This window comes from Macaca mulatta, chromosome 7 (genome assembly GCF_049350105.2).
Source record: "Macaca mulatta isolate MMU2019108-1 chromosome 7, T2T-MMU8v2.0, whole genome shotgun sequence".
In the NCBI taxonomy this organism is placed as follows: Eukaryota; Metazoa; Chordata; class Mammalia; order Primates; family Cercopithecidae; genus Macaca; species Macaca mulatta.
The window spans coordinates 81,214,072-81,239,144 of NC_133412.1; the positions used below are offsets into that span (position 1 = coordinate 81,214,072).

A 25,073-nucleotide genomic window follows, 5' to 3' on the forward strand; every position below is an offset into this window, starting at 1 on the left:
ACATACGTGAGACTGGGTAATTTATAAAGGAAAGAAATTTAATGGATTCACAGTTTTGCATGGCTGGGGAGGGCTCACAATCATGGCAGAAGGCAAAGCAGAAGCAAAGGCACATCTTACGTGGCGGTAGGCAAGAACTTGTGTAGGAAAACTCCCCTTTATAAAACCATCAGATCTTGTGAGATTTATTCACTATCATGAGAACAGCATGGGAAAGACCTGCCCCCAAGATTCAATTACCTCCCACTGAGTTCCTCCCATGACAGGTGGGAATTATGGGAGCTACAATTCAAGATGAGATTTGGGTGGAGACACAGCCAAACCATATTATGGGGCTATTTGCTTCCTCTTTCACATCCAGGAGAAGAGGAAGAGTGCCTCCAAGAGTAGTTCTTCCTTCAGTATGATCTCATGGACTTTTTTGGACCAATTTTTGTTGCAATGAAATGCTATTAGGCTTAGGTTTCTGAATGAATCATGGCCAAGGGGCACTGAAATTACTTACTGGAATTACTGCAGTTACTGAGATGGTTAACGTTAGGTGAGTTGCAAACCATTCATGAAGTTCATATCTTTTCCAAACTTTTTTAAAGTTCGTAGTTGCTGAGAGAGACTGAATTGCATGCTGGGGAATCAACCGCAATGTCCATTGCACTCTTCTATTCCTGATTTCTTGATGAACCGCTCATCTTTCTTCAAGACACTGTTAAAACATCACCTGTTCTGTGAAGACTTCTGTGAGGCAGGCTTATCTTCTCTGTGCTACATCTGAACCTATGTGAGGCAGTGGTTTTGAAAGTATGGGTGCTGGAGCCCATTTGCCCAACTTCCTAGCTGTGTGATGTTGGGAAACTTGTTTAACCTCACTGTACATCAGTAGTTTCATAAGTAAAAAAGGTATTGACTTTATTTTCTTTATTTTTCTTTTTTGTTTTTAGATTGGGAAAAAGGTACTTACTTTAGAGTGTTGCTGTGAAGATTAAATATGTAGAATGTATAAGTGGTTCAGAACAGTGCCTGGTGCATAATAAGTGCTCATTGCGTCTGTTATAGGATTTCACTCCTAGTCATTTTTGTGTTTCCAGTGCCTGAAGTGAATAAAGATCTGTTAAATGAATAAATGAATGAACAAATAGTACAGAGAATACACAAATATCTGGAAGAGAGAGATTGCTATGAGGAGCTGGGGGATGGAGGAGAGTGGTTTGAGCATGTTTATTGGAGGACGTGGAATCTGAGTAGAAACTTGAAGGATAAATTGGCCTTTTCCAGGGTCGAGGATCAAAAACAGTACTAGTATGAGGAAATGTGTGTAAAGACACAGAAGAGAAAATAAGCACAGAGCATTTGAGAGAATAGAGCAATGTGGCTAGAATCGAAGGAGTGGGAACGGAAATGAGGAGGGATAAGACAGGACAGTTAGGTTGGAACCAAACTGAGGAGGAACCAAGCCTATATGAACAGGAGAAGGATAATTTTGTGGAAAGAGGTCAGGCTTCAGAATTATACCATGGTTTGGACTCTTGTCCCCATCACTTACTGCTTGTCTGGCCTTAAAATCACTTGACCATTCTAAGTTTATTTTTTAAATCTACAACATAAAAATAGGCCAGGCAAGGTGGCTTATGTCTGTAATCCCAGCATTTTGGGAGGCCGAGGTGAGCAGATCACTTGAGCCCAGGAGTTCGAGACCAGCTGGGCAATGTGGTGAAACCCTTTTTCTCCAAAAAATGCAAAACTTAGCCAGGCATGGTGGCACGTGCCTGTAGTCCCAGCTACTTGGGAGGCTGAGGTTGGAAAATCGCTTGAGCTCAGGGGGTCGAGGCTGCAGGGAGCTGAGATCACGCCACTACACTCCAGCCTAGATGACATAGAGAGAGCCTGCCTCAAAAAGTATTTGCATAATTTGTAGAGATTTTTTGAAGATCAGCAAAAATCCACATAGAATGCCTTTCAAATGGTAAGCACATGATAAAGGCATTTGTTAAGTTGATTGTTACACTGGCAGGTAGTGTTAAAACCTTTGTTTTATATAGGAGAGTGGCATTTTAACGTCCTTTGATGGTAGTATAATTGAATCATCAAAATTTATAGAGTGATAAAACCCAGGAACTGAACCAGCAAGTCTACCAGACATTGCCAATGCATGGAAATCACTGCCTTCTTTGGTCGATTGGGAGGCAGCAGAAGGTAATGGAAATATTTCAAGTGATGGGACTTCGCAGATTCCTTTTTTCCTCTTTCAGATTTAGTTTTATAATTCTGCTTTCAAGCAGACCACCACTTTCTTTATAGGATTGTTTGATTTATCTGCACTGTTGAGTGACACTTTACTTCCTAAAAACCAACCAGAAGTCTTTCTTAGTCAGTTCATAAATTGGATCTTGCCATGGTCAAATCTGAATTTCGTCTCTGCCATTACAGGGAGTGGAAGAGATGCTGATTCTTTACATATTAACTTTTCCTTCTGGTAAAACTGCAGGAGAGACTTTATCATGATCACATCATTCTTAGCCAAGGGCCCACAAAGAGTGAACACCAGAGATTTTCAGGCTTACATATTAGCTTCAGTTGTGACCTACCCTTTGCAATCACAAGCCGACAGCTCCCTGAAGGCCTGTAGGTTCTCACCTGATATTCTTTGGTTCTTGTGAAATCACAAATTGATTGTGGATTTCCCCATTTCTGCTCTAATTGTCTTAACTTTTGCTGTTCTAAGTAAGGTGTTTAGAAGGCTACTGCACTTACATTCCAAGAATGAAAACATAAAATGAGGGTGTTGTCCTAGATTCATTTGTATTGGTGAAGCAAATTGTTAAAATTAACAATAATATTCTAAGGGAGGAAGACACAGAAAATTTGACAGTTGTCCCTCATGTTTATTGAAGAAAATCGGAACAAAAATGGCCTTTGAGGAAGTGAGGTTTGTCCTTTAATTCTTGAGGAGTAGGAGAAGGTAATTTAATTTCTACAGAATAATTTTGGTGAGAAATGTGCCTTGAATTTAAAGTAATTTATTTACATATCTGACTAACGTAAATCTCAAAAGAATGTTTTAGAAATGATCTTCTTTCCAGATTTTCAACTAGAAATCAGAATTAGCATTTCTTCACCTATTATATAAAGGATACTCTCATCCATTGGAGGCAATATATTAGAATGGTCATTACCACACCTGGTTTTAGAATGAGATAACTTAGGTTGATCTCCTGGCTTCATTACTTACTACTATGTGATCTTTGGCAAGTTACATAATTTGTCTGAAAATGATACCTACTTCATAAAAATGTGAGGATTAAAAGAGTCAGCAAGTTGATTTCTGATTTCCAGTAAGATTTAACAGGTAATGGCAAGCCATTAATCTCATGTAGCAACTAGAAAAAAATGGGTAAATTACATAAATTATGTTTTAAAAAATATCAGAGGACAGTGGAAACAAAAAGGACTAGATGAACTAACATTTCAAAGAGAGAAGGACTCTTCTTAGGTGGGCTAAGATTATTCTCTTCTTTCTTATGAAGGTGGGCTGGGTCTGACTATGTGTTTACTATGTGTTATAGACTGAAATTTTATACTAGGGGAAGAGGAACCAGTAGAGCTTTAGAATAACATATAGCTTGATATACTGGTTTAAAGTCTAGAGAAGGCCCAAATGTACAGATAGTTTGCCTGATAGAATATTTGCTGAAGCTGAATTGAGGGGTATGAGAAGCTGGTATTAGACTGGAAAGGCAGAACAAAATATTATGTAATTTCACAGGGTTTTTGAGAAAAATCCTTCCTGGAGAAACGTCCTGTAATAAACACAAGACAGATTTCATTCTTGAGACATATGAAAAGCAGAGGTGAAGCCATCTATGTAAAGCAATTATGAAGCTTCTTGGAAGCTTACTGCTTGAATGAATTGAGGTAATCCATCTCTTATCTTATCTGCCTAACAGAGGACAAGGTGAGCCGTCTTTGAAGGAAAACAGTATCAACTTCAGTTTTCCATGGTTCCTTTCCACACAGTGTCTGGCATACAATAACAAAACCAAGACACATTTGAAGAGACAGAAAAATTTTTTTCTTTACAAATAATCAAGAGAAAAGAAAAGACAACAAAATAGATAAAATTATCCACATGTTAAAGTTCGTACATTTTATTATAAATATGTTACAGAAAATAGAGAAAATGATGAATAGATGAATAAAAATATAAATCAAATATTAAAAGTTTGAACAAAGCCTATGTAAAATAATTAAATGGACATTTGAAAATGTAGTATCTAGACTTAAACACATTGGACAGGTTTAACAGAAAACTGGTCATAGCAGAAAACAAATTTAGTAACTTCAAAGAAAGTTCAATAGAAAATATTCAAGCTAAAGCACAAAGAGGGGGAAAAGGAAAAGAAGGAACAGAATGTGAGAGAAATGTAGGACAATATCAAAATGGCTTAATTATGCATAACATATGTGTTCTTTCAATACAAAAGCATAAGAGAGAGAAAATAGGGCACAAACAACCTCTGAAAAGATAAAGAGTGATAATTTTCTAAAACTTATATAAAAGATATCAACTCACAAATTCTAGATGCTCAGAGACCCACAATCAGGATAAATACAAAAAGAAAACTATACATAAGAATATAGGGGAGAAGGCTGGGCGTGGTGGCTTACACTTGTAATCCCAGCACTTTGGGATGCTGAGACTGGTGAATCATTTAAGATCAGGGGTTCGAGACCAGCCTGGCCAATATGGTGAAATCCCATCTCTACTAAAAACTCAAAAAAATTATCTTGGCATGGTGGTGGACACCTGTAATCCTAGCTACTGGGAGGCTGAGGTAGCAGAATCACTTGAACCTGGGAGGTGGAGGTTGCAGTGAGCCGAGATTGTGCCACCGTACTCCAGTCTGGGTGACACAGTGAGACTACATCTCAAAAAAATACCAAAAAACAAACAAAAAAAAGAATACAGGGGAGAAAAAAATGCTTTCTTCTATCCTTCTAGGTTCTTTGGCTGGTCTTCACATTAAATTGACATAAGATAGATTAACAGGAGAAAAGTAACTTTAATTATGTATACACAGGAGACCCACAAAAATATGAGACTAAAGAAGGTGGTCAGAGGACTGAGACTTATCAGATGACTGAGACTTTAATGTTCTAAGGATTACAGGTGTCCACCACCATGCTAGAGAAAGGAATAGAGGATTAAAGTTTCTGGAGAGTGGTGGAGACAAATTATGGGAAAGTGAAGGGAGGAAATATATGGTAAATAAAAATTACCTTGTTATGCAGATAAACATCTCTTAGGTGATAAAAGTTGTCTCAGAGTGACTCTCTTCCTAGTATAGATATTTTTGCCAATAAAAATTATCTTTAAAAATCAAATTTTTCTTATAAAAGGGTAAATTTATACTTTGTCTTAAGCCGCTGAAAGGGAGGTAAAGATTTCTTTAAGCACTGGCTGTTTGTCAATTTCTTTTAGCTCAAATAATCAATATGCCCAAATAGCATATTTTGCAGTGACATGTTCTAAACTCCTTCAGAAACATTATAATTACACTCTGATTGAAAAGGTAAAGAGAAAAATACTAAAAGCAGCAAAAGAAAAAAACATTATTTTCAAAGAATTGATAAAAAAAATCAATTGCAGATTTTTCAACTGAAACTATGGAAGCAAGAAGACAATAGAATGACATCTTCAGAATGATGAAAAAAAGAGACTTTTATCTATGAATTCATACACAGTGAAAAATATCCTTCAAAAATAGTGATAAAATAAAGACATTTTAAGTCAAACAAAAGCTGAGCATATCAGTCCCTAGTAGGCCTGCACTACAAGAAATACTAAAAGGAGTTGTACTAGCTGAAATAAAAGGATCTCAGAAGCACAGAACTTCAGGAAGGAATGAAGACCACCAGAAATGGGACATACGCAATTCAATATAGGAGGATATTGACTTTTAAGGGTTTATAGTGTTATACATTAAGTAAAATATATGAAAACAGTAGCACAGAAGTCAGGAAGAGTCGAATGTAGTTAAATTTTTGCAAGGTTTTTGCATTGTTTGGGAAGTAATAAGAGTAATAAGGTTAACTTAAAGTTGTTAGAGTTGCACGGTAAAATCTCTAGAGTATCCAGATATTATAAAAATAGAAAAAGGGAAATGTAAAAAGCAAATAGAGGAGATATACTGATTTAAGTTTTAAATCTTTAAGAAAGGAAGAAAGAATACTAATCTACACAAACTATTCCAGAAAAGATAAGTGAGAGAATACTTCTCAGCCTATTTTATGAGGCCAGTAAATCCTGATACAAAAACTTGACAGGGACACTAGAAGAAAGAAATATTACATGCTAATCTCTCTCATGAACACAAACACAAAAATACTAAACAAAATATCATCAAATCAAATGCAATGATAATAAAAATATTACACCATGACCAAATGGAGTTTATTTGAGAAATGTAAGGTTGTTTTAACATTCAAAAGTCACTCAAGGTAATTCGCTATATTAATCAAATGAAAGAAAAAAAACAGTCATTTCAGTAGATGCAAAAAAAAAATGACAAAATTTAGCACCCATTTGTTATATGTTTCTTAGTAATCTAACAGAAGACGGAAGCTTTTAAATATAAAGATTAGAAATATCTCCCCAAAATATGCCACTTTGGCATAAGGCTTATTTTGAGCTAAAGACAATTGGGGAAAAGCAGATACAAGAAAAACTCTCTGTCCTTTCCCTATTTTCCTAAAAGCAGGGCATAAATATACATGAAAGTCTCCCCTCCCCTCTCAACCAAGAACACCAAAAGCAAATCACCAGATAGAAATGACTTTAGACACTTATCAGACTGGAGACAGCAGCAGAACGTCTACATAACACAACTAGCATTTATCTACCATTAGTTTCCTGTATATTTGCCTTCCTACAATTTCCTAAATTGTAGGAGACTCAAAGTCCTTTTCTTTTGTCTTGTCACTTCTCTAAAAGTTTATTATTTTTTTGTTGAAGATGTATAAGCTGGAGTTTGAAGCTATCTCTGTGAGAATTACTTATTTTCTGGGTATCCTCTAGGCATATGTAAGATATACATGTTAACAAACTTGTTTGGTTTTCTCTTGTTAGTCTGTATTTTGTTTCAGAAGCCCCAGCCAAACATTTTAGAAGGGTAGAAGGGAGCTTATTTTTCCTCCCCATACACCCATGGTTAGCATCATACTTACTAGTAAGAGTGCTTTCCCTCTGAAGTTACGACTAAGACATGCTATTAATTATTACCATGTTTACAATTAACATCATACATAACAGTATGAAAATGCCCCATCCTCCAAATTTGAGAGTAAGACAATGATGTCCAGTGTCATCACTTTTATGAAAGGTCCTAGCTAGAGCAATAGGGCATAAAAAGTTTATGTAGATGTTAAACATTAGAAAAGAAAAAGTAAAATTGTCTTTAATTGCATATATTCTGTACCTTAAAAATATCAAAGAATATACAAGCTTTTTTTTTTTGCTTTGTTTTTGAGATGGAGCCTTGCTGTGTTGCCAGGCTGGAGTGTAGTGGCACGATCTTGGCTCACTGCAACCTCCGCATCCCAGGTTCAAGTGATTCTCCTGCCTCAGCCTCCTGAGTAGCTGGGACTACAGGCATGTGCCGCCACATCCAGCTAATTTTTGTATTTTTAGTAGAGACAGGGTTTCACCATGTTGGTCAGGATGGTCTCAATCTCTTGACCTCGTGATCTGCCTGCCTCAATCTCCCCAAAGTGCTGGGATTGCAGGTGTGAGCCACTGTGCCTGGCCTATACAAGCTATAAAAATTAATAAGTGAATTTAGCAATTAAAAGAATATGGAATATAAGAACAATATATTGAAATAAGTTTTATTTTGATGTTGATATAAGGTTAATCTAAAATTATATTTTTGTATACTAGCAATAAGATTAAAAATGAAGTTAAAGTGCTATTTACAATAAAATGAAAACATCAAAAATTTAAGCGTAATACAACAAAACATAAGCAAGATCTACTCACTGAAAACTATAAAGTATTTCTGAGTGACATTAAAGAAGACCAAAATAAATAGATATAAAATGTAAAATTATTGGAGGACATTATTGTTAGGGTGTTGATTCTCACCAAATTGATCTATAGATATAAGGCAATTTCAATAAAAATCCCACCAGGGATTGTGTGCATAATTTGACAAGTTGATTCTAAAATTATTGTGGAAAAGCTAAGGACCTGAAAGAACCAAGACAATTTGGAAGAAGAAAAAAGGTGGGCAAATATGATCAGATTTCCGGACTTATAATAAAGGTAACTTTAAGACTGTGTAGCGTTGATGTAAGGGATAGGGACACAGACCAGTCTAGAAACAGATGGACATATAGATGGTCACTTGACTTATAACAAAGATGCTATTGCAAGCTAATTCATAAAAAATGGTGTTTTCCACAATGGTTTTGGAGCAACTGCTATCTTGAAATAAAAGTAAAATTTCAGCCTACCTTATCCCATGCACAAATAGAAAATAAACTAAAATGTAAAGGGTAAAACAAAGGCTTGTAGAAGGAAAGAAACATCAGACAATAGATGCCCAACTCTGAGACAAAGAAAGATTTGTTAAAACACACAAAAGCAGTCATCTTTTAATCACAAAAGAAAAAATTAATGTTGTGTTTCATTAAAATTAAGAGAATAAAAATATAAGCCCCAAACAGGGAGAAGATATTAAAACTATTATATCCAACCAAGGATTTATACCTAAAACAGAGAGCGTGCCTACAGATCAGTAAGAAAAAGACAAAAAAACCAATAAATTGGTCAAAAGACTTGAAACTTTACAAAAGAATATCCAAATGGCCAATAAGCATAAGAAATTGCTCAACATTAGTAATCATCAAGAAATACAAATTAAAACTATATCAAAGTTTTAATTTCAATGTAATTTACACTACACACAAGAATGGCTAAAATTAAAAGCACTGATAATGCCAAGTTATGGCAAAGAAATAGAACATCTGGAATTCTCAAACATCGCCGATGGGACTAGGACTGTAAATTGCCACAACCACTTTGGAAAACTGTTTGGTAGTACTGTATCTACTAAGGCAAAGTACTGTATCTATTTACTAAGGCAAAAACAGGTATTTATCTTGTGACCCAGCAACTCTATTCCTAGTTACATATTCAAAAGAAAAGAGTACATATGTCTATCAAATGTTCATTAACAGGCTGTGCGCCGTGGCTCACACCTGAAATCCCACCACTTTGGAAGGCTGAGGTGGGTGGATCATCTGAGGTCAGGAGTTTGACATCAGCCTGGCCAACATGCCAAAACCCTGTCTCTACTAAAAATACAAAAATTATCCAGGCTTGTTGGCGCATGCCTGTAATCCCAGCTACTTGGGAGGCTGAGGCAGGAGAATTGTTTGAACGCGGGAGACAGAGGTTGCAGTGAGCTGAGATCATGCCACTGCACTCCAGCCTGGGCGACACAGTGAGACTCCATCGCAAAACAACAACAACAACAACAACAACAACAACAACAACAACAAAAAAACGTTCATAGCAGCCTTATTCATCACAGCTAAAATCTGGAAGCAACTCAAATGTCCACTCATAGGAGAAAGGATAAATAAATTGTGTTATATTCAGGCAATAGAATACTATTCAGCAATAAGAAAAAAATGACCTACTGATACATGTAATGATATGGATCCTAGAGCGGGCCAGGCATCTGCGGTGTTGTACTGTTTGAGCCCGCGTCCGAATTTCCGGTGTCCTTTCCTTGCTCCTCACTTCCTCCTAGAAGGAACCCTATTCTCCTAAAGAGCCTTTCGGTGCTGAGCCTTGGCAGTTTAGTTTGCTGAACTCTCCTCAGTGGAGTTAGTGGGTGGTGGTTTGGAAGTAGGGAGAAAGAGGTGGAGGGCTTGTTTGAATGCACCAAGCCTCGCAGGCTTTCCTCCTCCCCGCGCTGGTCAGGTAGGTTCTTTTCAGTTCCTGATGAGGCAAACGAAAACAAAGCAGTTGAACAGCACCAAAGTACATACTTTGGGGGCGCCGTGATCAGAGGATTCCCTTTCCCGGGAACTTGCGTCTAGTCCTCTGACGCATCCTAGCTCGGAGTGGGTGGAAGGGCATGTGGAGTCCACAGCGCCCCCTCGCCCTAGGCGGGGTGGAGACAGCGAGACGACGCCCATGATCAGCTGGTTACAAAACTCGAGGAATAAGAAGTTTAATATCTATTAGTCTGCAAATCCGGAGACCTTGCGGCCTCACTGGTCCTCCTTCCCTCTGAGCTATCTCCACACCCAGCCTTGGATCAGAGGGGATTTAGAAGCAGAGCTGTCCGCAGCGAATACTTTTAATGCCCAGGCCGGGAAGAAAGCGGGTTAGGATCTGATCCCGCTGAATAGAGGACCCAGGAGCCTCCCGCCCCGGGTGCTCTGTAGTGCGGGGGCGCGCTGCGCGCTGCGCGCTGCGCCTGGGCGGCTGGCGGCGGCGGCGTGGGGGCGGTGATGCAGGTGTGACACCGGCCGGCTACTGCCTCCGCCCGGATCGCCCAGCGCCGCGTTAGCCGGAGCTGCACGCAGGGCTACCGGGGTGGAAGCTGCTCTGCCTGCATCCGGAGGCGTCTGCCAGCGGATTTCCCACCCAGGTAGGGGACGGCGTTGCTCGCTGCGGTGCAACCGACCCAGCCCGGGCGCGGACCCAGCGTGCGCCAGGACTCCCAGGCGCTTCTGCCTGGCCTGAAATATACACGCTCGCACCGCTGAGTGCTGTTCATAGTAAATGGCACAAAAGACCGAAGAGTCTTGGGAAGCCGGCGCAGAAAAGCAAGGGCTTGCCCGCTGCCTGGAGCTGTGCGCTTCTCTGAAAGCGGCCTCCCCAAGGGCTGTTTTTAAACCCTGTTTGAACTATTAGCGCCATAAGTAGTTTTTCAACTTATAAATGTCAGGCTGCTGGCATTTATAGCTCCGTTTCCATAAGCTTCCTAGCCACTGCTTTTAGTTTCAGTTACATTCTAGTAGATGGATTTTGTTATTGTTGTTCGTTTGTTCTTAAAGAACAGAATTCAAACGTGCTTATACCTGGTGGCTCTTGGGGTTTGTGAGTGTGTATTTCTGCATGTGTAGGGCGCCCTCCGTGGGCGTGGGGGCCGTTTCTTAGGGACACAGAGAGGATTTGTTTATGGACGGGTTTTAGCGCAAGGGAAAGAACATGACTTGTTTTGCAGGGATGGGCTAGCAAATGCTTTTAGCCAGGGAGAAGCAAGGCACTGCTGTGTCTTCGGCAGATGGGTGGTAGAAATCTCTGCTGTCCAGGGTTCAGCAGGGCTGATGAAATACATTCCTTTATCCGGAAATTACAGATGTAAATTGCTCCGTTTAAGGGTAACTTAACGTCGATGTCTTGGGCTCTGATAAGAGCAGCCCCAGTGGGGTGGGGTGGGACGCTGGGGGATGCTTGCTCCTTTCTAGCCCTTGGGGAGGTGAATGTGGGTGGTTTTGGGGCTCAGACAGTGGCAGGTGAGGGGTGAGGAGGGTGCATGGGGGAGGATTGGGCACTGTAGTCGGCTCAGCGGTGGTGCTGGTCTATGTTGATCTCCTCTGTATTTCTGCTTTCTGCCCTTTCCAGAAGAGGTGACTTGTTCTGCTTGTTCCAGTCAGTGAACTAGGTACAGTCTCGTGCTGCATCTTTCTTGAGTCAGCAAATACTTACTGAGCGCTTAGTATTTGTCAGAGATGGGATTAGTCCGTGGGGATGCAGAGATGATGATAACAAAGTCCTGGCTCCCTGAAGTTCACACCTGGTAGGGGGAGAAGTACTTATAATCAGGAGGTGGATAAGTTCATGATGGTGTTGGAAAAGAGCAGCGAGAGCAGAGAGGAGGAGGAAATTGATAGTGGCTGTGATTGGTATAAAAATGAAGCCCTCATGGATTAGGCATGACATGGATTTCAGCAGGGACTGGGTCGCTCTCTTGGTCCTTCGGTCTGGGAGTGACCCACATGACTCTACCACACCATTGCCATCACTGCCAGTGGGTGGGCAGAGCTTTACAAGTCTCGGCTGGGCTGGTATTTGCAGTACGTGACTAGAACCCAGTAGACACAGGCGGACACCCAGAGAGGAGCACATGCAATACAAGTCAGACTTTTAATTTTTTCCTTTTTTAATGAATGGCTTTCCTGAATTCCAGGACTATAAAGGTTTTGAAGCAGCACTTCACAAAGGTAGGGACTCTGGAAAATTCTGAGGGAGTTTCAGAGCAGATGAACTTCTGTCTGCTTCTCCCTGGATCCCTGACCTATCTGTTCTTGTACCAGCCCAGTTCGAAAGGAAAGCTCTCCCTTGATTATCCCTAAATAGGTGGAATAACGGAAAGCTAAAGCTGTTACTACCAATCGTCTCTGGGAGATGAAAATCCAGTCTCAAGGATGTTTCTTCCTGGACCAAAACTGTGATGGGTGAAGAAAAATGATAGAATGAAAAGCTGTTGTATTGTGTAGTTGCCAGAGATGTGCATTACATGCACCTACATCATCACTAAGGTGTTTGAAAAGCAGCCTGCACTGTAAGAAGCATAAGTGTGGATGCTCAAACAGACCTAGGTGAGTTTCTTGGGCAAGTTACTTAGCCCCTCTTTGAGCATTAGTTTCCTGATCTGTAAAATGGAGACAGTAATAGGATTCTTATAATAGTTAAAGAAAAGATACTTTAAAATATTTACTCATTGTTACCCTATCATCATATATAACTTGCTTGGCACAAAGTAGGTGCTCAAGCAATGGCAGTTCATTCATTAAGTTCCTACTATGTATCAGTCAGTGCTCTATGTATGGAAAATACAGACAAAACAACCAAAAAAGCCCTCTCTCAAGGAGCTTAAATTAATGAGTGTGTGTATGTGTGTGTGTGTAAGATGATGGACAAATAAATAAATATAGAGTGTATCAGCTGATGAGACATTGTAATGGAGAAAAATAAAGCTGGCTAAGAGGACTGGGGAGTGCTGCCAGAGGGCAGGGTGGGGCTTGTTACTTACTTTTATGCAGCTTGGCCAGGGAAGGCTTTTTTGTAAATGACATTTGACCAGACATCTGGGGAAGTGAGGGAGGAAGCCAGGGATTCTGGTAAATGACATTTGACCAGACATCTGGGGAAGTGAAGGAGAAAACCAGGGGTTGTAGGCAGCACCTGCAAAACCCTGAGACAGGAGAGAGGTGTGTTCCCAAGAGACCCAGAAAGGAGGTCACAGAAGCTGCTGTTGAGTCAGACACCAGGACAGCAGTAGGAGCTGAGGTCATAAGGGCAACACGGCAGGTCTTTGAGATACTGCCTCTTAGGGTTCCTATTTGTCACTATGATGTATGTGCTGAGTTATTGTTTAAGGAATTGGATGAAATCCTAAACTCTGTGTTTAGAAGAAGGTTGGTTGGTAGACATAAGTACCTGTGGTCATTCAGAGCGTAAATGAATGCAGCAAGCAGAAAGCATAGGTCTTTGCAAGGCAACAGGAAGCACAGGAATTAAGGAGACTGTGCAATGCAGCAGTCAGGTTTCTCCCATCCGAATGGAGGACCATGTTTGTGCTTCTTTTGAATCTTAGTATTAAGATTTTTTGTTTCTTTTCCCCTACACTAAAAGAGAAGGTCATCTTTAGCAAACAGGCCAGCAGTCCTTGCCAGATATTCTTTTTTCTTTGAGCATGAGAAGAGTTTCTATGATCATGGAAAAGTGTTGGGATCATCTGGAAATATGCTGACCTTCAGTGACCATGGAATGCATTTACATAATATCATATGGCAAATTTATTTAAAGCCTCTGTCTTATGGGCTTAACATAAAGATCAGTTTGCTGCTCTGCCCTTTGGAAACTTTATTACTCTAGAGAAAATATGGTTTGGGGATTTGAGAGCCTCATCACTCAGCTGTCCTTGGTGCAGAAGGGCTACTGCAGTGTATTCCATGGCCAGAAATGGAGCTGGATGCCTGAGAACCTAGTCAAAGTTTCTGTGAAATAGAATGAGGTGAGGCTGGGTCAAGGTCAGAGAGTCTGACTGGGTGTCCCCAAGTCCACCTCAGAAGGCAACATTTACTTCTGTGAATTTCCCCCATCCAAGATCCGGCTTTTAGTATTGCTGCCTCAGAAACCTGATCTGTCTTTCCGGGCCACATCACAGTGACCTTGTTCACCTGCATGCCAGCATATTGATTTGCAGTGGTTGAGACACTGTATGGCTTGGTTAGTGGGTCTTCTTCCTACAGACCCCTGTCATAACAGCCAAATCACAAGGAGAAGGTCTCCTAAAGCACATTATTCAGAGTAAAGCAGCTTAGATGCCTACCCTAGGAACTGGTTACATGCTTTAGGGCCAATCTTGCCAAAGGGACTACAGACCAAACCACCCCTAAACTTCGTGGCCTAAAACAACAGCCATTTGTTATTTTCTCTCCTGTCTTTTGGTTGGCTGGGTAGTTCCGCTGATCTGAGTTGTGCTTGCTTGATTTCAGCTGTGCTTGCTCATGTGATTTTGGTCTGCCGATGGAGTGTCTGAGGGCTGGCTGCTTTAGGATGGCCTCAGCTGGATGACTTGGCTCTGCTCTGTGTGGTCACTCATCCTCCAGCAGGCCAGCTCAGCATGTTCACATGGTAGTGGCAGGAGGCCAAGAGAAAGTGAAAACTTATATGGCCTCTTGAGGCCTAAGCTTATAACTGGCACTCCATCACTTTATCCTTGTCTAATGACAAAATTAAGACACAAGATAGCCCAGAGTGGAAAGTTAGGAAAACAGACTCTACTTCTTGATAGAAGGAGCTACATAGTCACATTACAAAATGCATAGATACAGGGAGGGGAAGAATTGGGACATTTTTGCAATCAATCAATCAATCAATCAATCAATCAATCTACCATAGGGACCTGAATATTTATTTATTTATTTTTGAGATGGAGTTTCACTCTTGTTGCCCAGACTGGAGTGCAGTGGTGTGATCTCGGCTCACTGCAACCTCTGCCTCTGGAATTTAAGTGATTCTCCTGCTTCAGCCTCCTGAGTAGCTGGGACAACAGGCCTGCTCCACCACGCCTGGCTAATTTTGTATTTTTAGTAGAGATGGGGTTTCTCCATGTCGGTCAGGCTGGTCTCAAACTCCTAACCTCAGGTGATCCACCCACCTCGGCCTCCCAAAGTGCTGGGATTACAGGCATGAGCCACCGCGCCTGACCGGGACCTGAACATTTAAAGTGCTCTTGGCTAGGTTTCCTTTTCTTCTGGACTCTGCTTGATTGGGCAGAGTCTGTACTTGCTTTTTTGACTGTCTCTTTTTCTGTGTTTCTGTGGTTGACCATGTAGGGATGTATGTATGTTTAGATAATCATTCATTCACTAAATAAATATTTATTGAGTGATCTCTATGTGCCAGGCATGTTATAGGAAGCAGACCCATCTCATGAAGCATTCATTCTAGTTGAGGGAGACAAATAATATGTAAGTAAATAACATATGTTTTATATCAGGTGATTAAGGAACGTTGAGCAGGGAAAGGAAGATGGGAGGTGCCTGGTTGCGTTGGAGTGGGAGGGTAGGGTAAAGCGAGGAGTGGGTATTTTATGTAAGATGGTCAGGGTAACATGAAGGAAGTGAAGGAGTGAGCCAGACAGTTATCTGGGGAAAGACATTTCCAGGTAGGGAGAACAAGTGCAAAGGCCCCGAGGCAACAGATAACTGGCATGTTCCAGGAACAGCAAGGTGACTTATGCAGAGGGAACTGAATGAGACAGGGTGAGCGTGGGAGAAGAGATCGGAGAAGTAGCAGGGAGCCAGCTAATACAAGGTCCTATAGGGCCTTTCGTAGACTTTAGCCTTTACTTTGAGAAAGATGGGACACCACTGGAGAATTTTGAGCACAGGGTACTATTAGATGATTTATGTTTTCCAAGGATCCCTTGAGCTTTAGAGCTTAGTGCAGACTCTCAGAGGACAAGGGTAGAAACAGAGAGATTAGTCAGGATGGTACTGCAATGACTCAGGTGAGAGAGGGTGGTGGTTTGGACCAGGCTGGATAGTAGTTAAAATGGCGAGAAGTTGCAATCCCAGCACTTTGGGATGTGAACGTGGGCGGATCACTTGAGCTCAGGTGTTTTGAGACCAGCCTGGGCAACATGGCAAGACTCCAACTCTACAAAAAATAAAAAAATTAGCCAGGTGTGGTGGCACATGCCTGTAGTCCCAGCTACTCAGGAGTCTGAGATGGGAAGATCTCCTGAGCCTGGGGAGGTCGAGGCTGCAGGGAGTCATGATAATGCCATTGTACTCCAGCCTGGACAATGGGTTGCGATCATGTCAAAAATAAAAATAAAAATAAAAATAAAAAAAATATGGTGAGAAGTGGCTAAATTCATAAAGTAGGCAGGATGTATGGATGAGTTGGATACTTAGGGTATGAGAAAAAGATAACTTAATGAATTTTGAACTAAGCAGCTGGATGGAGTGGCACTTTAGTGAGATGGAGAGGAAACAGTGATGGGGTTTAATTGGATATCCAATGGGAGATGTTAAGTAATTCACTGCATATGAGAGTCTAGAGTTCAGGGAAGAGTTTCAGGAAGGAGACATAGGTTTGAGTATCATTAGCATGTTATTTATTTTTCCTTGAGCCAAGTCACTGCTATATCACTAGTGCCCAGAGTTTTGTCCGGCACATTGTATATACTCAGTGGATATGCACTGAATAAATGAATGGAACCACTTAATTACTAGAGTTGACTGCAGATCTTTGCTTTGGTGGATCTTGAAGTGTAACTCCTTGAAGTTATTTCTTTTCTTTACAAGGTCTCATGGGAGCCTTATTGTGGATCTCATGCACTAAAAAGAGGCTTTAAATGTGAAGGCTCCAATTGCTTATATCATACAGAAAGCAATGTGTGGTGACAAGTAAGAAAGAGGAACAAGTGGAAACCAAAAAATAGCTCATATTTTCAAAAAATGAGAAAAGATCCTTTAGAGAGAGGTGGCTGAAATTCAGGGGTGTGATGTTCTTGGGTTATTATTGTACTGCTCTTAATTTAAGATGAGGCAGAAGTAAGGAAGAATCTTGAAAGGGGAGAATTTTATTTAAATCAATTTATGCTGAGTGTCACCAGCTTGCTTGAGAAACCTCACATCTACAGTAGCTTGCATAATGTGTTCCTGTTTATAAAAGGAAGAAATAGGGAATAGCCTTCATAGGAAAAGGGAGGGCTGGAATGACTTCAGCCTCAGGCTGTGGGTGCTGTCCATTTTCTCCTCGTGGTGTGGCTGATTCTATGTAAGTTTTGTTTGCAATGATGTTGGTGAAGGGAATGAAACAAGAAAAAGCAGGCACTGCCATTGAAAGTGGTTGTGTGTGTGTGTGTGTGTGTGTGTGTGTGTGTGAGAGAGAGAGAGAGAGAGAGATGGAGAATGTGCCAGTGGTGGAGAAAAAGAACCAAATCCCAGAAGGAAGTGTGAGAAAGAGACACAAGCTGCCCTTCATTTTTACGTGTGGGTACTAGGCCTGACCACATGGGGCATAGGATGGAGCAGTGGGTTTTAGCATCAGACAGAACTGGGTTTGCACTCAGGCTTCATTACTTTATTTATTTATTTATTTATTTAAGATGGAGTACCATTCTGTCACCAGGTTGGAGTGCAGTGGCACAGTCTCAGCTCACTGTAACCTCTGCCTTTTGGGTTCAAGTGATTCTTCTGCCTCAGCCTCCTGAGTAGCCGGGACTACAGGCATATGCCACCATACCCAATTAACTTTTGTATTTTCAGTAGAGACAGGGTTTCACCATGTTGGCCAGGATAGTCTCGATCTCTTGACCTCGTGATTCACCTGGCGTGGCCTCCCAAAGTGCTGGGATTACAAGCGTGAGCCACCACGCCCGCTAACTTTCTATTTTTTTTTGAGATAGGGTCTCACTCTGATAACCAGGCTGGTGTGCAGTGGCATGAACACAGCTCACTGCAGCCTTGACCTCCTGGGCTCAAGTGATCTTCCCATCTCAGCCTCCAAAGTAGCTGGGACTACAGGCATACACCACCATGCCCAGCTAATTTTTAGATTTTTTTGTAGAGATGGGACCTTACTATGCTGCCCAGGCTGGTCTTGAACTCCTGAGCTCAAGTGATTCTTCCACCTTAGCCCCCAAAGTGGTGGGATTACAGGCATGAGTCACCATGCCTAACCCAAACTTCCTTACTTTCTAGCTGTGTAAACTTGGGCACATTATTTAATTTCCCTGAGCCTTGGTTTCCTCAGTTGTAAGGTGGTGGTGGTGGTGGTGATGATGATAGTAATAATACCAAGTGTTCTGCAGTCCCCTCTATGCTCCTGGACTTGGAACTATGTTGGTGTAAATATTGATTAAAGGATTACCATACCAGCTGAGGAACTTAGAGATTTTATGTGAAGGGAGAATTGAGAGCCTATCATTTGATGTTCACAGTGCCATTTAGAAGATTATTTGCGTGGGGCCCATAATGTTCAAAATTAGACAAAGGGACAATAATAAAATGTCTAGCCTTATGAAGGCTAGACATTTCAAGGTGCCTAGAGGAAAACTAACCTCCCTTTCTCTGCAATAAGCCAATCTCCTTAGTTCAGTTTTGCAATGTTGCATAGTTTGTTGGAATTCTGTGATGAAAATTTTGGAGTCATGTGTAGCTTTCCTATGCAGAAACTTTCCTATCTGATGCCTTTGTGGTTCCCACAAAATCCACTGCATGGTCTTCTTCTGGAAAAGTCTGCTGTTCTTCCTGTTCCAGGCACATAGTAGGCATGCGATACGTATTTATTAGATGCATGGTGAATAAATGGTGCTGTGGTTTCTGTGTTGGCTGTGGCTCTTCTGGTTGATCCTACCGGCCTGGGCAAGAGATCAGCAGGTAAGTGACAGTGATGAACTAAGTCTTTGGCAGGTACTCAGCAGCTAATGTTGCCCTCTCTCCACCACCCTCATGCCTTGGCTATCATTCTGACATCCTCTAGATCAAGTATCATATAGTCAGCTTTCCCTCTAAGTCCCCAGTTACATCGTCAGCAAATCTAAAGCTCCCTCGCTGTCCTGACTGTTGATTACAGGTAACGCAACAGTGTCTCCTGACTTAGCAGCAAAGACCCACACCATGGGTTCCCTGCTTCAGCTCCCACACAGAAGCCTGTGGTCCCATTAAGTCTTCCTGTTTTCTGTACACACTTCTGCTCCACCCATCTCCTGTTCCCTTCAGTTGTTAGAGCTTGATTCTGTATTGGTTGGCAGGGGAGAGAGTAGCATTAATTTTCTTTTCACAAAAGGCAATTGAAAATTCTTTCCTAACAGATGACTGTCTAGCCCCTCAAAACTGAACTTCTTCAGGAGGCAGATAGGCCACATCCTTCCTCCTGTGCCCATTTTACAGATGAGATATCTGAAGCTCAGAGAAAAGAAATTACAGACAAAAGTACCCTTGGAAAGGTGGATGCACAATCTCATTTGTTTCCTGCCAGCTCTGCATAGATGCAAGAGAAGGTAATTTTTCCAGACCGCTGGGGCCTTCTTGAATCATGGATGTCTGCATCCAGAAGTTGATTGTTGAATCACAGGTGTCTGGATTTGGAAGCTGACTGTTCAAACTGGGAGCTTGGTGCTATTAAGTATTTCTTATGTCAACCCCAGGTGATATGTGTGTGGGCAGGAGCTCTAGGCTCCCAAAACTCACCTAGGTGTGATAGGTGTGATTTACAATTCTGTTTTCATGATCATTTCATGAGAGAAACCTGCAAATGAACACTGCTAAGGAGAAGGAACAGAACACGTTAATGGATAAATGAGCTGTCCATCATTACTCCTGAGTGAGCATGATTTGTTTTAATGAATATTTCATGGGCAGGTTCCTTTTCAGGTCCAGAATACGCTCCAGGCAATGAAGACCTTAATTGAACTGTAGGATCTTACAGTTTCAGAGCTTGAAGGGACCCTAGAAAGCAGGAAATCAAAACTTCTTATTATTCAAAGAAGGAAATAATTAAAAAAAATTTTTTTTGACACATGTTCTTGCTCTGTTGCTCAGGTTGGAGTGTAGTGGCACAATCTTGGCTCACTGCAACCTCTGCCTCCTGGGCCCAGCAATCCTCTCACCTCAGCCTCCCGAATAGCTGGGACTATAGGCATGTCCCACCATACCTGGCTAAGTTTTTAATTTTTTGTAGAAACGAGGTCTCACTGTATTGCTCAGGCTGGATTGCCCAAGCAGTCCTCCAGCCTTGGCCTCCCAAAGTGCTGGGATTACAGGCATGAACCACCGCATCCACCTCAGAAATAACTTATTAGGATGGATAAAAGAGCTGTCCATCATTACTCACATTACAAATCATGCTCACTCAGGAGTAATGATGGACAGCTCATTTATCCATTAATGTGTTCTGTTCCTTTCTCTTAGCGTGTTCATTTGCAGGTTTCTCTCATGAAATGACCATGAAAACAGAATTGTAATTTATAAGAAAAGAGGTTTAATTGGCTCATGGATTCATACAGTAAGTTAATGACGGAGAGAGGATCAAAGCTCAGGTCAGGGATGTAGCAATGTTAAGTTCGTATGAGAGGCCAAGAGAGAACAGGAAAACAGAAAAATGTAGCGTGGGTCCCCTACATTGTCATGCTTAGAAACCCTCTGAAACCGCACAACTAGTTCTCCCAAGCAGGTGACAGCCCGGTTAGGCCCCTCAACAGCCTCCTCTGATTGCTCAGTCCTTTGGGATTTTCCCTGCCTGGCTCCCGGAGCCCAGGCCCAGTGAGGGTGGCTCCTGTGTTGCCTGCCATCCCTGCTCTGTTGTGCATAGAATCTGACTGTGGCCTCTCGCCTGATCTGGGGTGCAGCAGATGGCACTGAGGAATAGAGCCCAGCTGGCATGTGGGAGGCTCTGCAGGAGAAGAAGAAGCACTGTGGGGTGGCCTGCCCTAGGCAAAGTGCTGGGCCTGGGAGATGGGGCTGGAAAGGTCATGGGAATGTCAGGAGCCTCTGCCCTTGACCCTGGAGGGCTCAAGGAATTTAGTTCTACCCCTAGCACTATGACGAGTGACGAACACATCCCACACATGCTGGCTTAATGGTCTGTAAATTAAATACAGCCACTTTAATTTTCGTTTTTTAAAGCAAAGCATAAACATGCAGTGTTAAGGAAAGGAAAGCTATAGGTAGCAATGTAAAGGCAGTAGCTTAAAACTTAAAGCAAAGAAGAGAAACTCAAATGGGACAATGAATAAGTGGATGAGACAGGGTATATGAAAACGGGATGGGGTGCTGAGCCAAATTCTCCTCCTACTTCTCATGACGGATAAGGGTTTGTTTGTGTGTTTGTTTGTTTTAGTGGTGCTGCCCACGTCTGTGGCAGAAAAGCTGTGCTGGGCTCCCACCCTCGTATCACAGGGGTGGTGGCTGCCTGCTTCCTCGGTGGCCCAGCATGCAGCATCTTGGGGCACTACAGAGGGCTGTCAGGCCAGGCTAGTCCTATCAAGTTTCTTAGTTTCACCTGTGTCACTCCCAGGTTTATGTCTTGTTACTTTCAGCCCATTTCCTCTAGACAAGTAAGGCCCCTACTGGCTGGCTTGGCCTGCCAATCAGTTCCTGGATTCTTGAGCAAACTCTTACCTTCTTCTGGTTCTTTGAGATGGTGCAGGGCAAAGAGCCCCAGAGCCTGTCTGCTTAGGGCTCTGCTGTAGGAGAGCTCATTAATTAGTAATTAGAATACAAGGTGGGGAGGTACACACTGAGAGAATGGGGGAGCGTGAGGCTGGAAGCAGTTGCTATTGCTGCATGAGGAGAGAAGACGGAGGGCCAGGCAAAGCTATCGGACAGGGGAGGGGCTGTTGTCTGGTGAGCCTTGAAGGATGGGCTGTTGTGGGGAGGACAGGGAATGGTTTCAGCAGAAGCATATAGACCTGAAAATGCGTGGTTGATTTTTGGAACAATAGGGGGTTTGGTGTATTAGTCTGTTCTTTCATGGCTATAAAGAAATACCTGAGATTGGGTAATTTATAAGAAAAGAGCTTTAATTGGTTCATGGTTCTGCAGGCTGTACAGGAAGCATGGTGGCATCTGGAGAGGCCTCAGGAAGCTTCTAATCATGGAAGAAGGCAAAGAGACAGCAGGCATGTCACCTGGCAGAAGCAGGAGTAAGAGAGAGGGGAGGCGCCACACACTTTTAAGTGATTAGATCTCATGAGAACTCACTCTCTATTGCCAGGACAGTACCAAGGGGATGGTGCCAAACCATTCGTGAGAAATCTACCCCCATGATCCTATCACTTTCCACCAGGCCCCACCTCCAACACTGAGGATTACATTTCGACATGAGATTTGGGTGGAGACAGATATCCAAACTATGTCATCTGCTGTGGCCAAAACACAGGATCTGAGGTGGTATTGGCTGGGGGTGGGGTGAGGGTTGAGTCGGGTGGGGATAGGGAGAAGGGGGATGGGGAGAAGTTTGGTGAGAAGTAGCAGGATGCCCACTAGAATCTCTTGTGGGTTTAAATGTTGTCACCAGATGTGCCAAGAAGGAAGAAGCTCAAGAACCACAGTGATACAGAGGAGCTGGTTGTCTTTGCTCCTGAAATGCTCCTGTAAGTGGTGAGATCGCTGCTGTCCTGTGCTTCAGCCACGATGTGTGGCTGGGTGTGAATTAAGTGGATCACAAGTTTGGTTTGGTCTTGGTCACAGATCTCCATCCAAATAGAGAAGGAGTCTTGGAAACTGTGATTGATATCTTGGAGATGCTCTGAGGCACAGAAAGATCCCAGAGAGCATGGAAAGCATTTAAGAAATAAAAAGCTTTTAGGTTGTTGTTACCCAAAACAAATGGAGTGGAAAGTTCTGTTTGAAAAAGATGAGAGAGAAGCAAGGGAATTAGGGAAGCAGGATTTACCTGTATTTCTTGGGTAGTTTCCTGGTACATGGTTCTACCCGTAACTCCTCAAAGACTCACTGATTAGGGGATTTTCCCCCTTTCTCTTTTTCCTCATCATTTTGGATGCATTAAAGACATATTACAGACCATCCAGAAAGTAGGGCAAAGAAAAGGAAAACCTTCTTATAATCCCCACCATTTATATAGCATTTTGAATTCTATTCTTTCTCTTTTAGAGACAGGGTCTTGCTCTGCCACCCAGGCTGAATTGCAGTGGTGCCGTCATGGCTCACTGCAGCCTCAAACTCCTGGATTCAGGAGATCCTCCCACCCTAGCCTCCTGAGTAGCTGGGATGAAAAGGCAAACACCACCATGCCTGGTTAATTTTTATTAAATTAATTAATTTTTTTTTTTTTGTAGAGATGGGGTGTCACTATTTTGCCCAGACTAGTCCTGAATTCCTGGCCTGAAGCAGTCCTCTCACCTTGGCCTCCTAAAGCAGTGGGATTACAGCGTGAGCCACTATGCCTGGCCCAGATGTAATCATATGAAGTATGCAGTTTAGAAGCCTTCGGCAAAGACCAGCTGGCTTCATTTCCTCTTCCTCCTGGGCACATAGACTACATCTCCAGGCTTCCCTTGCAAGTGGGCGTGGCCACGTAACAGTTTCGTTGATGCAGTGAGAAAGGTGTGTTCTTCCAGGCTCCTTTTCATCTATTGGCTGCCCCTGCACGAGGCTATCTCAAGTGCGAGAAATAAACTCTGCCTATGCTAAACGACTGACATCTTAGAGTTTGTTTGCTGCAGTAGTCTAACTGAATTTCACCCACACAGAAGCTGAAATTTCAATAAGCTATTTCTCATAAGCTTATGGGAACACATTGAGGAAGATCCAGAGGCATGTTTCTTGATAACATAAAGATTAAAAGGTTATAGCTGGGCTGTTGGGTTGCCTGTAGCCTGGGTGCTCTTTAATAGAGAAAACAACTGGGGTAAACATCCAGTTTTTTTCCTGTGATGGATATACCAGGAGCATACATGTCTGAAAAGGCTGAGGTTCAATATTTTCCCTTTTCTTATCTCATTGTTTCTGACTCCTACAAAATAATAGGAATATATTGTAGAATCCCATATCATTTTTAAACCAATAGGTTCTTTCTGATACAGCTTACATAGCCTCAGACAAGTTTAACTTCGCAGAGCCTCAATTTCCTGATCTTTAAAATAGTCACAGTAAGGTCTATTTTCTGGGATTGTCGAGGCATTGAAGGAGATCCTATTTGTCAGTGCGTAGTAGGGTACATTATGCACAATAGGTGCTTTCCCACTGGACTATAGATTCCCTGAGAGAAGGACTATGCCACCTTGTCTACCACTGTAGCTCCAGTGTGTAACACAGTCCCTGGCACAAAGTAGGTGCTCAATGGTTAGTTATTTTCCAAACTTAAAGTGCCTTAAAGAAACCTGTGTATTAAAAGGGAGAAACAACGTACCCTGGATTGGAGAACCGAGAAAGGTGTTAGAGGAACTTGGAGAGGGTCTGGACAGTCTAACACCTTAACCTTGAGGTGCTGAGAGGGTTAATCTATGAGTTCACCAGAAGGGTGAGAGAACAAGAATTTACGCAAGATGGGGAAACGTATCTCTAATGTGTGTGCTTGGGATTGCTCTATATTTGGATGATAACTCTCTCATCTGAGGTTAATCCTCTTTGTCCGAGTCATCCAGGCAAGGGATTAACTGCTTTAAACTCCAGGCCTTGCTGGCCCTGACAATGTGAGCTTGGTGTTGCTGGTGCCCAGGGACCCAAGGGGTCAGTTTTTATTGACTCAACACACAAGGTTCCTCTGTGGTTATTTAATCCCAGCCTCTTAATCCTATGGAGGAAGAGACTGAGGCCTAAGAGGGGAGGTAACTGTTTTCTTGCAGCAGCTTTGTGATGAGAACCTCTGTTTCCAGCTTAGAGTTCTCTTCTGTGCTCTGTGCTAGGCTCCAGGGAAGGCTTCAGGAAAAGGACCTTAGCTGAAAGAGCAGAAGAACAAGTCTCTGGGAGTGCTTGTGTATTGATGGAAATTCCATATTGTGTTCTGGGGAAGCTCCCACTGTGTCTGTCAAAAGCCTGCTCCCTTGCTAATCAGTGGGCTATTTGGA

General features: G+C 42.3%; 2 protein-coding genes across 6 annotated transcripts in view; one reads left to right on the forward strand and one right to left on the reverse strand.

The window, feature by feature from the left end:
* Positions 1-10,509, reverse strand: part of LOC100427553 (golgin subfamily A member 2-like) — a 72,238-nt gene extending 61,729 nt beyond the window's left edge. The window contains exon 1 of the mRNA XM_077940419.1: positions 9,700-10,509. The gene's annotated coding sequence lies outside the window, so the exon portion shown is untranslated. The remainder of the gene's footprint in view (positions 1-9,699) is intronic.
* Positions 10,510-10,545: 36 nt separating this feature from the next.
* The window catches only part of SV2B (synaptic vesicle glycoprotein 2B), a 188,974-nt gene continuing 174,446 nt past the window's right edge, over positions 10,546-25,073 (forward strand). For 2 of the 5 annotated variants that reach the window (XM_015143054.3, XM_077938319.1), the window contains exon 1: positions 10,546-10,661. The gene's annotated coding sequence lies outside the window, so the exon portion shown is untranslated. Of the gene's footprint in view, positions 10,662-11,287; positions 11,398-12,092; positions 12,619-23,342; positions 23,611-25,073 lie in introns of those variants that run through there. The other 3 variants (XM_077938317.1, XM_077938318.1, XM_015143055.3) reach the window with 3 other exon arrangements.